Source organism: Camelina sativa, chromosome 13, assembly GCF_030686135.1.
Source record: "Camelina sativa cultivar CO46 ecotype springtype chromosome 13, ASM3068613v1".
Classification (NCBI taxonomy): domain Eukaryota; kingdom Viridiplantae; phylum Streptophyta; class Magnoliopsida; order Brassicales; family Brassicaceae; genus Camelina; species Camelina sativa.
Genome location: NC_141892.1, coordinates 10,316,831 through 10,330,001, shown reverse-complemented (window position 1 = coordinate 10,330,001; position 13,171 = coordinate 10,316,831). Strand labels below are relative to the sequence as shown.

Sequence of the window (13,171 nt, the reverse complement as noted above, 5' to 3'; positions counted from 1 at the left end):
AACAGTCTTTCCTGGAAATTGTCCAGGCTTTGATGCAGAAGTAAAAGCGGATTGGCCTTCCATGTACCTTATTTTCGAATTGAGAACTTCGAATTTGACGTTCAGATCATTGTAGGAACATTCCATCCTCTGACTAAGGTCAGCAAACTTCTTAGCAGTATCCATAGAACCGCTAGCTTGAGCCTGAAGAATTTGTTGCATCATTTGTTTCATTTCTTGGTCAGGAGCCTGTGTAGACGGAATCGGTGGAGATGGAAATCCTGGTGGGGGTTCTGAGGGAGCCGGATAACCATGCTAGAATTGTTGCTTAGGCGCGAATCCCTGATTGTAAGGAACAAAAGGTTTTTGTTGACCTTGACGTTCTTGAGGTCTTTCTTGTACTTCTCCTCAGAACTGGCGTCACCTCGAACTGCGCGGTCATAATCTTCATTGTAGTTGCCGTCAGAATGGGCAAGATTTTCAACGAGTTGCCATCCCTCATCCACTTCTTTGTTCAGGAAATTTCCGTTAGAGGCACTTTCAAGCAGCATGCGGATTTTTGGAAGTACACCACGGTATAGAGTGCTCAGCAGTGACTCGTTGCTAAACCCATGGTGAGGACACTGGCTTTGGTAACCCTTGAAACGTTCCCAGGCTTCACAGAATGATTCAGAGCTCTTCTGAGTAAAACCAGAGATGTCATTCCTGAGACGTGCAGTTCTGGCATTGGAGAAGAACTTTGCCAAGAATGCCCTCTTGCAGTCATCCCAAGTGTTGATGGATCCCTTGGGGAGGTTTTTCTCCCATTGGTGAGCTTTGTCTCCCAGGGAGAATGGGAAGAGTCGCAACTTGAAACCATCCTCACTCACGTCGTTGATCTTGGTGAGACTGCACAGACGGTCGAATTCATCCAAGTGGTCGAGTGGATCTTCCATAGGCAAACCGTGAAACTTGTTTCCTTGGATCATGGAGATCAGACCACTTTTGATCTCGAAGTTGTTGTTCTGCACGGCGGGAGGGACGATTCCAGCACGTTGAGTATGAGTGTTCGGTGCATCCCCAGCACCAATGTTTCGCAGTCTCGGATTTGGTCCATTTGGTTGTTCCATGGTGACTGGTGCGGGATGATTAGTGAGATGACGAGCTTGTCTTGGTCTTTGTAACCGATTGATGTCATCGATAGGCGGAAGGAGATTCTGATGTCCTCTTGATCTGGTGTGCATGCAAGGTTGCAATCAACAGGTTCCTGTGATGCAAAACAAACAAGTAGACAACCAAAACAAGTCAGTACTCAGAGTGACAAATGTAACAGAACTTGATCTTGCAAAACTTGAAATCTTAAATGTAGCAAAGTAAATCCCAAATGACAACGGCGCCAGATTGATACTAAGATTTTTGTGTCTCTTAGCAGGTTCAATTAACCTTATGCAGTTGTAATACTTAAGGTGTCAATCCAGTTGGGAAACTTTACTAACAATTAAGATGCAATCAAGGAATCACAAGTTAAGCCAATATAAAAAGAGAGTGTTTGTCTCACAATCCTAGAATGACGAAAATGCAAAAACGAAATGAACTACAAAATTAGAAACGTAAATGTGTGACAAGAAGCGAAAATGGATAAAAATCAGAAACGAATCTATGCATGACCTAAAAAGCAAGAAACGAAACAGTCTCAGAAATGCAATAAAAATCAGGTTGAAAGAAGTCCTAAGGATGGGAGTAATTGATGTCGGTGGAGTATCCTAGTCTATAAAGTGTTTAACATGCCAAAAGCAAACTATCCCTAAACAATGAACATCACTTCTTAGCTAATCCAATCTCTTAGCAAAAGCTACTCACACTCAACCACTTCCATACCTAGTGCTAGAGAAACATGGTCGAGCAGGCATGACAAACAAGTTCATTCACGTCAACAAACATCCTAGACAACTAATCTCTTAGGCTAGGAACGTAAGTCTCTGGCACTAGTTGGTCAGACATTTCATCAAACACCTTTTGGGTGTGGAAATGTCTCAAATCAAGTTCCAATTGATCAGAGAGAAACTAATAATTCTAACACTAGTCCAGAAGAGAATCATACAAATCAAAGCTTAAACACCCTACATCCTAAGATCCTCCACCTAGTCTATCCCATCCCCAAGAACCTTAACACTACTCAGATCCGGAAATCATCACCACAGATGCAAACCCAGAAAACATTGAACAAAACATAATAAGATAGGTAGAACTGAGATGAACAATTTTGTAGAAGAAATCAAATGCGAAAACTGAATAAACTCAAAGGTGTCGGAATAAAAAGTCTGAGAACGTTTTTGGTGGCTAGGGTAAACCTTCAGGAAAAGATAGAGATAAAAGATGAGATATCTCTGCCAAAACTTAACAAAACTTATTTATAGTAAAAACATGTAAATCCCTAAATTTATACAGGATCCACGGGAAACGATCTCACCGGAAACCCCATAATTCCGACGAGACAACCGGCGTAGAAATCGCTCCTTACAAAAACTTCCACAATACACCAAACACCACCTCATCTAGTTACTGAGTCACACAACCAACCATCCCTAGCGACTGAGTAATAAGAGAGGTGGGCTGGAATATTTGATTGAGTCCAGCCACAGACAACACTTCCCCACAAATACTCCAATTCACTAAAACTCCTCTAGTACCCTTGAAACCCATAACATCACTTCAGTCAATCTCTTATCAACCAAATCTAACTTCAACTATCTTTCAAAGCCCCAAACACATAACAACATGCTGGTGTCGACCAACACCACCTTGGTGTCGCTAGACCACAATACAAACACTTGATTAAAACACAACTTTACCAAAAAACCGTCTATACCAGACCACAATACAAACACTTGATTAAAACACAAACTAACCGTTCATTTCACAAACCCACCGTTGGATATGAAGCTTATAGCACCACGAAGCTACCTACCAAAATTGAACCAGGTCGCGCTGTTCATCCGCATGTGATGGTGTCGACCGAAACCACAATGGTGTCGAACGACACCAACACAGAAATCACGATCGAAGCTTCCCTTCAAGCTCCTTCTCAGCGCAAATCCCTAATCCACTACAACCATCGATTTTCTAATCGATCTAACACTAAAAAAATAACACTTACCTGGATTACAGCCATGAGAAAGCTTCCTTGTGTCTCCCAATCCACCACCAATCTCCCATCCATCCCCTCACACATGAAGAAGACGGATCTCCCTTCTTCTCCTTTGTTCCCAGCCACAGATCTCCCTTCCACAGCCACATATCTCCCCAAAAACACGAAGAAGAATCCTAAAAACTCTCAAGAACACTCTCAAACACTTTCTCTCCTTTTCCTCTCTTTTTCTCACTAATCGGCGACCAAAAGCATCTCCCTCCCTCGACCTAGGTCGCTTCTCCACTTATATACTCGGTTTGGACAACCAAATAAACCAAACCAACCCAAATTCGCCAACCAGAAAAGGTGGTGTCGATCAACACACCCCTGGTGTCGATCAACACCCATCCCCAAATCACACTATTTGGTTCACGGATGTGACATCTTAACACTACTCAGATCCGGAAACCATCACCACAGATGCAAACCAGAAAACATTGAACAAAACATAATAACATAGATAGAAATGAGATGAACAACTTTGTAGAAGAAATCAAATGCAAAAACTGAATAAACTCAAAGGTGTCGTAATACAAAGTCTGAGAACGTTTTTGGTGGCTAGGGTAAACCTTCAGGAAAAGAACGAGATAAAAGATGAGATATCTCTGCCAAAACTTAGCAAAACTTATTTATAGTAAAAACATATAAATCCCTAAAACTTAATACGACAAGGTGAAGCGTCGGTTTGGGAGTCTCCTGAAGCGTGTAAGACATAACGTCTTCCTGACATGTGCATCGAATCGGAGTGGGCGACAATGGCTCGATTGCTTGGGTGAGAGTGGCTCGATTGGCGTTGCTGAGAGTGGCTCGATTGGCGCTGCTGAGAGTGGCTCGATTGGCGTCGCTGAGAGTGGCTCGATTGCTTGGCTCGATCGTCTGCGTTTTCGATGTCTCCTAGACACCTGAAATACTCCAAAATGCACAATGTATGCAAGGATGATGCAAAAACTTTCTAAACATGCAAAGTGTATACAAGAGGTTCTAAAATGACGTAAAACGACTAGTTATCCTAGCTAAATGCATGACAAATACATGCTAAGGAGACGCAAAATATAGACATATCAATTTCGTATGCCCATAGCCTTGACAGTTGTAACACTTCAGCAAGCTTCTTCTTTCAAGTGAAGAGCATTCTGATTGGAAGTGTCCAGAACCTTGATATTCAGGACTCTGAGATTCTTTCTCTGCACCAGATCTGGATGATGAAAACTGATACTGATGTTGTACATCCTTCAGCCTTCTGAACTGCCTCTTGCTCAGTACTTCCTCATTCCCTTGAACAGACGTCTGAGTTTCTACAGTCTTCAGAGTGAATGATTCCTCAGGCTTCTTTCACCGGCATACAATCTTGCACCATCGCGAACAGATCCATCGGCAAGCAGCTGAAAATAGTAGATAGCGCTTCAGTGTTCTGTTTTCCCTTTAACTTCTCCTCAGCCGTCCAAAGCTTATAGAGCTTTATTACAGTTTTACCTCTCATGTTCGTAAGTGTTGGAAGTGACCATCTATCTTCAACAGCGAACTAGGCTTTCATATCACGACACTGAATCATCTGTCTGATTTGTGCTTTCCAATCATCATAATGCTCAGCGTCAAGCATCAGCAGATTGTTCTCATCAACGAACTGTTGTGGATTCTCCATACCTCGTCTCAAGATCTCACCTGTTGAAAAGATAAACAATTCTTTTATCAGGTGTCTGCTCTGATACCAATTGTAAAGGTATAGAGACACACAGCACACTGATTTACACTTGGAACGCGCCAAGCCAACGCTTTTCTCTCAATCTACACTTGGAACGCGCCAAGCCAACGCTTTTCTCTCAATCTTATTAACAAAATTTATCTCTTACAATGATACAATTTTGTCTCGGCCCTTACTCAACCTATTCTACCCAATAGAATTGATCCCCACTAAGAATGAATCTGAAACTCTCTCTTTTCTATCTAACACAACACCCTGTGTAGATCTAAGAGAAGAAAACCAACCCTCTCTCTTTTTATCTATAAGAGAAGAAAACCAACCCTCTATCTTTTCTATCTAAACTCTCACCAGTGTAGATCTAAAAGAAAGAAAAACAATTCTCTGCGCACTTAATCACCTCCCTGATTAACGTCACAGAGAACTGGGAACACACCTTTTAGCCTTTTTTTTGTATTCAAAGTTTACAACTGTATCAATATTCTAGAGTGCTCAACTTAGCTCGTGGCCTACTCCTAGAATATATATACACTACTTAAGAAACCCTAGAAGGCGAATCTCCAAGTATCAAAGGATAAGGAAACTGCTTGCTCCTCAAGCTTATCCTTTCCTTATATTTTGTAGAGAATATTCTTCATATCTCCAAGTACAATTTCGTCTCTATCTTCAATGCCAAGTCGGCAACCTTCTTCGACACATTATCACATTCACTCACATCCTACACGTCAGCTCACACATCCACGTCAGCAACTCAGGCGTTTGTGATATGATGCAGCTTCCTGATTGGCACAATACTCTGTTCGGCACAACGACTTGTTCCTCTCAGCGAATTGTTCCAGAAACTGCTTTTACAAACCCGACCTAACCCAATCTTTTCTGTCTGATCACCACGTGGTTGTTTCATCATCACTACAAGAACTAAGCGCTATAAATTTGACGATATAAATTTCTTCTATCCATTTAATTTATAGTTTTAAAAAATGAAAAATACGAACAATTTTACTGCATATACATCCATTTAATTTATAGTTTTAAAAAATGAAAAATACGAACAATTTTACTGCATATACGAATATATTTAATTTGCAAAAAAAAATTATTGATAGCAATAATTTATCATTTTATCATTTTATTTGATATTATATAATTTTTTTTTTGGTCAAAATATAATTTAATTAATTTTATTTATTTTATTTTCATTTGCATATTTTGTTTTAGTCTTCATTTTCATTTACATATATATATAACTAAATTTGTTGACAATTTTTTTGGAGGAAACTTAAAATTTATCAACCAAAACTTATGTATTACATTTTTATGTAAAATACATTTGAATTATAAGAATTGAAAGAAACCAAGTTATGCTTTGTTAAACTACTATTATTATACTGTATTTTGTTAAAGGGCTTGCTTTGTTTAACTACATGTACCAAACCAGATGGGGAAGCCGTCTTCAAACTTTAACGAACCGGGCAGTTTGAAAGAGGAGATCCTATTACGAACTATATGATTTATAATTGTAATAAGATTTGTTGACTTTTTTTTGTCGAGTAGAACTTGTGTATTGATATGCTCAAATTAACCCTAGAGCTACTCTCTCAAACAAGAGATCAATGTAGTACTTAGGGGTCGAATCCACAAAGACTCAAAATCAAACATAATGGATTATAGAGTTTTTGTAATTACGCTAAACAATTTAAGTTGTATTAAAAACTAAAGAAGACAATGCAAAATATTAAGTCAAGGTGTTGTGAAATCAGGAAATCAAAAGGTTAAGCCTAAGGAATTTCTCAGGTAATTATGAAGTATTAAATCAATAGATTAATTAGGGTTCATGCAATAAAAATCAGATCTAGATTCAGTTCTCACTGCAATTATTATCAAAATTTAAAACCAGAAAATCCAAATCTCTTTGTAAAATTCTTAGTTAAAAACCAGCTTTAAAAACAGGTTTAGTAAGGTTCACAAAATCACAAATTCAAATCTCTTTGTAAAAATATTAAGACAATGCAAAATATTAAGTCAAGGTGTTGTGAAATCAGGAAATCAAAAGGTTAAGCCTAAGGAATTTCTCAGGTAATTATGAAGTATTAAATCAATAGATTAATTAGGGTTCATGCAATAAAAATCAGATCTAGATTCAGTTCTCACTGCAATTATTATCAAAATTTAAAACCAGAAAATCCAAATCTCTTTGTAAAATTCTTAGTTAAAAACCAGCTTTAAAAACAGGTTTAGAAAGGTTCACAAAATCACAAATTCAAATCTCTTTGTAAAAAGTGATTTTGCTCATCAATGGTTTTCATCAGGAAAACAATTATATTCTCATATTAATTAATTTTCCTATGATAATAATTCTAGGTGATCAATCAAAAACTATTGTGAAAAACAACCAAGGATGAAGATCATAAAAGATTAAGAGTCCAAGTTCAAGTTCTTTTCCTTCTGTAAAATGCTCCAAAGTCATCCAAATAGTCCCACTTTGCTCCTTCCGTGCCAAATTCTTAAATAACATGTAAAGACTCAAAAACAATCCTAGAAACAAATGAAAAGACTCAAAAAGCACACTTATATCATGGTTAAAAACCGTAAAAACCATGATATATCAACTCCCCCAAACTTAGCCTTTGGTTGCCCTCAAGCAAAACAGAAACTTAGACCTGTGAAAGAGGTTTGAAAAACATAGGAACTCCCTCAACTGCAGACAACTGATCTTCGCACTCTTCATCGCCTTAACTCTCAAGAACTTACTTTATATACTTTTTCATTTGAAAAGCATCAACATTCCTTACTCAAATCCCATAATCCTCTAGAATCTCTAGTCTCACCATTATCTCATTACATAAATTAAAGCAAGTACAAGTGAGTCTTACCTTGGTGTATCGATCAGTGGCATATGGACTCTCTTTAGACCAAGACATTCTTCATACATCTCCTTTCCTCTACCTTTTCTCACTTTTAATGAGTTGTTTTTTTCTTTTTTTTCTTTCAAATCAAAGATGTAAGCGAATACCGAGGTCATTGGAAATTTACCTATCCCTCGCTTCCAAGCTTTGTGTGATCATTTGACTCAAGAATAGAATAATGAGTTCATAGGTAATTTACCTACCTCTCTATACTGATCAAAATAATCTCATCTTTTATTATTCTCTTCTTCTTTTTTTCTGATCTTTCTATTTTTTTTACACAACACTGAAGAGAAGAGAGAGGGGGAACATACTTTGAAAAATTGCATTGTCTTGTATGGCCTGAAGAAGAAGTCTAGTCCACTGATTTCCAACCCCAAAGTAAGGGATTAAGTCCGGTTAAAATCATGATAAAAGTTGAGACAACGTTAGTTTAACTAGATATCCTTTGAATAAGGGCTTTCAGGATTGTTGATACAGCTCATAGTCTTTTCCACACTTCAGTTCTGAGGTCAAGCTTAGTCAAGAGTCATTAGAGTGTTAGCCAAAGAACAGTAGTCATCAGTTAGATATCATAATTCCAAAAATAAAAAGAAAAATTTGACTCAACAAAAACACAAATCGGTTTTGACACAATAAAAACCAAAACGAAGTTAATAGTTAGTATGGAACTCCTCAAACTTAAACGACACTGTCCCCAGTGTGTTCAAGCAAGGGAAAGTCAAAGAAACAAAAGTGTGTTGTAAAATTTGAATGAAAAGATGAATTTTCTCGGGTTAACCTATGGTGTCGACCGATGCCAGAGTGGTGTCGATCGACACCCTCGGTGAACAGTGAATTTGGCCGAAACTCCTGAGTTGCAGTTAGTCTGTGATCTTGTGTTGTTAGATCAATCCTTTGGATGTTAATTCTGTTAAGAAGTACTCAAACACAAACACAGGTTAAAAGCAACATGATAGATAGATAATTCATAAGTTCACACAAATTTCAAACACAAACTCACTCAATGCAAGAATAAAAAAAATGACTCAATCCTAAAAAGGGAAAAAGATAAAAGAAACCATGATCAGAAGCTATCAGAAAGATCATCGTCATCAGAGACGGAATCAGCAGGGGGTGAAGATGCGGAAGGTGATCTGGGCCGAGTAGGACGAATGCAGCAACAAGACATCATGGACATGCCGTTCCAGATAGAACGCAAAGCAGTAACCACATAGGCCTGATGAGCTCCCTGAGACATAGTGGCGGGATCCTCCGCTGGCTCTGGAAACTCAAGTAAAGCGGAAGCAGAGGAAGAACCAATCTCAAAACCCCCAGCAGGGTTAGGACCATCTAAGTCCACATCAGGAACAGAAGCACCTCTTCGGTGACGAGCAGCAGGTGCAGCAACAGAATCTCTCATGTCAGGCTGAAATGCCAGCTGGCGGTAATCCTCGCCAATATCAGTAAGTGCGGGACGCGGCATCGAAATCATACGCTCTCCAGTGTTGGAACAAAAACGCCAGAATAAAGGCTTCTTCATCCACTGAGTATGTGCCATGTAATCAACATCCATAACAGGATGCTCAGTAACGATCCTGCAACTCTCAAAGTCAATCTGAAAATGCCTGAAGATTGGAGTCAGAAGACTCCCAACATACTCTTTCTTCTTTCCTTTCTCAGTGAAAGACTTGGTCTTCAAGGTAACCAAGTGATGCGCATAAACTGATCCCATGTTAATTGGCCTATCTAATATGGGTGTAGGACAAATACCACCAACCAAGTCTCGCAAGCCAGAATACAATAAGATCAACTCTGCCACTCGCATCTTGTTAGGATCCATCTTACACAGAAGTGTGTGCCCAATAGCACGAACTACATACCTCAGGACTGGATGTCGAATATCTGTCTGCGTAGATGACTTGGAATGATACTGCCCATGTCCAAACAAACTCCAGAAATCTTGGACATCAGGAAACTGAGCAGGAAGTGAAACCGCAGTAAAGTCTCTCTCAAATCCATAAATACCACAAAGATCTCTAAGTGGTAGCCTATAGCGAATACCCCTAATGAAGAAAGATAAATACCCCTCCTGTGCATTCTTAACCGCCTCATTCTGATAATAAACTCCTACTGTGGCCATAAACTGACGAACCAGATCAGGATACATATCATACTGCCTGGATGCAATTGTTCCTAATCCTATTCTATCCAACATAGCAAGAACTTCATCCTCAATACCCAACTGCCTCATATCAACCAAATCAAGTGTCTTAGTGGGTTGAATCTCAACTCCTAACCATCCATTGTAGAACAATGTATCATAATCATCCCAATCATCTGACACTGGCCTATTGATGTAATCTGATTCTTCAAATTCCTTCATAATATTATCATTCCAAATCCTATTACATCTAATCCTTCTACCTTCTAACATTGGTAATGGAGGACGAGCTGGAACTTGTGGAGCAAGAGGAGTGGTCTTCAGTGGCTGAGCATCACTCGCCGAAGCTGACGGAGGCGGACGGCGAGTTTGGCGAGAACTTGAAGCTCCGTCGATGTTGGTTCGTTGCTTTTTATTGGATGCCATCACTCCAAATCAGGAAATTGACTCTGGATCCAGAAATAGGGCTCGAAATCGATCAGGTTAGGGCTTGGAATCACTCAAAACGGATCGAAATTGAGAGAGTTGTGGCGACTTGAAGCTTGGGTTTCGAATTTTTTTTTTTTGTATTAAAAACGAAGAAGACGACTCTGGGAATAAGTCGTGAAGGCCTCGGTTTTAACGGTGTCGACCGACACAAATGTAGTGTTGGTCGATACTTCTTCAATTGGTCCGGCCCAACTTCGAATTTCATGGCCCAATAAGCAAAACCCAATAATTCAAGCCCGATGGCCCGTTTCCTCGATTGCGATCTAACAGTGGTGTCGATCGATACCCAGATGGTGTTGGTCGATGCTCTTCTGATCAATGGTATTCGATTTTTTTTTTTTTTAACTGAAACAATGAAAACTCTAAACCAAAAATTAATATGTTAGTAGTCCTAAAAGCAAAAGTGAAAGAAAATAAGTAGTTCCTACCAGTGGGTTGCCTCCCACTCAATGCTTGTTTTAAGTCATTAGCTTGATTGTGTTGAACCTCAGGCATAAGGTGGAGCAGAACATGACAATGCATGCTTCCGAGAGAATGTCCTCTTCATCCAAGGTGGTGTATAAGCAATTAAAGAGTGAGGTCTACCAAGGACAGAGGAACAGGACAATGGCAGGACTTAGGGATGGGTTTGTTTCTTTTATGTCCTGCAAAATCATCAACAGAAGAAACAAGCGCTCTACAATAATATCGTGGCTTGGTTAACTGCAAAACAGTTTTTGTATCTTTGGAAGTCTTGTTGATGATAGGAGGGGGTTTGGGGGAAGAAGATGCATACATTTGCCTTACCTGAGGACTCTAGAGTGTGGAATGGGGAGGTTTCTCTTTTGGAACAGCTTTCTTACTTGGAGCATCAGTTGCAGACAAGTGTAGGCTCGATTGTGGAGGGGTGTCGACCGATGCTGATGGTGCATCGATCGACACTGAGCCTGCTGCTCCTATAGCAGAAACTTTTTTAACAGAAAAAGTCTGACCATCAATGGTAGGAGCTCTCCTCGGCTTATGCATCTCAAAGTTCATACTTAAACCCTCTACATTCAGTGTTATATGTTCCTTCTGCACATCTATGACGACACCAGCTGTAGCCAAGAAAGATCTTCCTAAGATGAGAGGATCACTAGGCTCTTTATCATACTTCAGCACCACAAAGTCAGTGGGAATCATGAAGTTTCTAACCTTAATTGGAATATCCTCTAAAACACCTTCAGGAATTCTTCGGGAGCGATCAGCCAAGATAAGAGAAATCTGAGTTGGCTTGAATTCTGTCATCCCAAGTCTCACAGCAACAGAATGTGGCATCAAGTTGATGCTAGAGCCAAGATCACAAAGTGAGTGTGCAAACCTTCCTGTGGAGATAGAACAATCTAATACAAAACTTCCAGGATCTGGTAACTTCTTGGGAGTCCTACACTGAATTGCTGCACTCACTCTCTCAGAGACTACCACTTCTTCTTTCCTCTCTTTTCTCCTTTGAACAGACTAGTTCAACAGAATTGCACTGACATCTTTTGTAAGTAGTGCTCCTTCCTCAGGGCTCAAACAATTGGATACCATTCTCTTTACATACCGCTTAAGAGGTGGTGAAAGCTTAACTGCATCAATCAAAGGCATCTCAATCATCACCTTGTCCATCATTGCCTTGCATCTAGCTTCCTCCATCTCCTGATTGGATTTTCTTGGCTTAGGAAAAGGAATCTTAGGTTGGTACACCCTCTCAACTGCTGGAACCTGAGATTTTGCAGCTTCTGGTTTCGTCTGAGATGAGTGTCGACCGACACTCAGGTGGTGTCGATCGACACCATCATCTGAAGTCGAATTCTCCGACTCGGTTTTGGCCGATTGCTCTCCTTTTTCTGCAGTTTCAGTTTCACCATCTTCTTCATCTCTTACTGATATGGCATTACAAGAATGTTTGGGGTTTGATTCAGTTCTTCCAGGAAGAAAACCCTCTTGCCTTTTAACAAACCTAGCAGTCTGTGCCACTTGACTCTCCAATTGCTTAACATGTACATTTAGTGCATCAATCCTTCCAGTAAGCTCTGTGTAGACATTATCAATCTTCCCATTGAATGTCACAGTCAAATTCTCCTGACCTTGCAAAAGTTGCTCTAGCATAACTTCCATTCTACTCTCTGAAGAAGTCTCTGGAGGAGGAGACTGATAAGATGTGTTCCCATAGGTTCTAGTATAACCACCTGATTGTTGTTGCTTCTGGTAGTCAGGCTTGGGAGTGAAACCAGAAGAATTTCCTTGAAAACTACTGCGCTGGCTATTTCCACTATAGGGTTTGTTACCTTGCTGATTTCCAAATCGTTGTCCTTGATTCCCATAGACATAGTTAACATCCTCTTCCTCATGATTTTCTTGATTAGGCTCTGGCTCATATGTCTCAACTTCAGCAGCAAAGTGAACAGACTTCTTACCCACAAGGAGATTGTGCACTGAATCCAACTTAGCATTAACAGAAGCTAAGTGGTTTGAATCAAATCCCCAATGTAGTCTCTTCCTTTCAGCATCTGCTCTCTTAGTACTATTGCTAGAAGCCAAGTTTTCAATCAAAGCTTCAGCATCTTCTGGAAATCTTGTCTTGAAATTCCCATGACTTGCAGCATCCAAAGCTAGCTCATATTCCCAATCACACCCTCTGAAGAAGATACTCAGTAATTGAACCCTTGAGAATCCATGGTGTGGACAGCCCCTTTGATAGGCTTTGAATCTCACCCAAGCGGCCTTGAAAGCTTCATTTGGTCTTTGCTTAAAAGAGGACAGCTTGACTCTCAACTCATCTG

At 39.8% G+C, this 13,171-nt stretch overlaps 1 non-coding gene across 1 annotated transcript; it reads left to right on the top strand.

The window, feature by feature from the left end:
* Positions 1-585: 585 nt before the first annotated feature.
* LOC147929370 (small nucleolar RNA R71) lies at positions 586-692 on the top strand. The gene has a single exon (XR_015578990.1). It is a non-coding gene; the product is annotated as a small nucleolar RNA R71 (small nucleolar RNA).
* Positions 693-13,171: the final 12,479 nt, after the last annotated feature.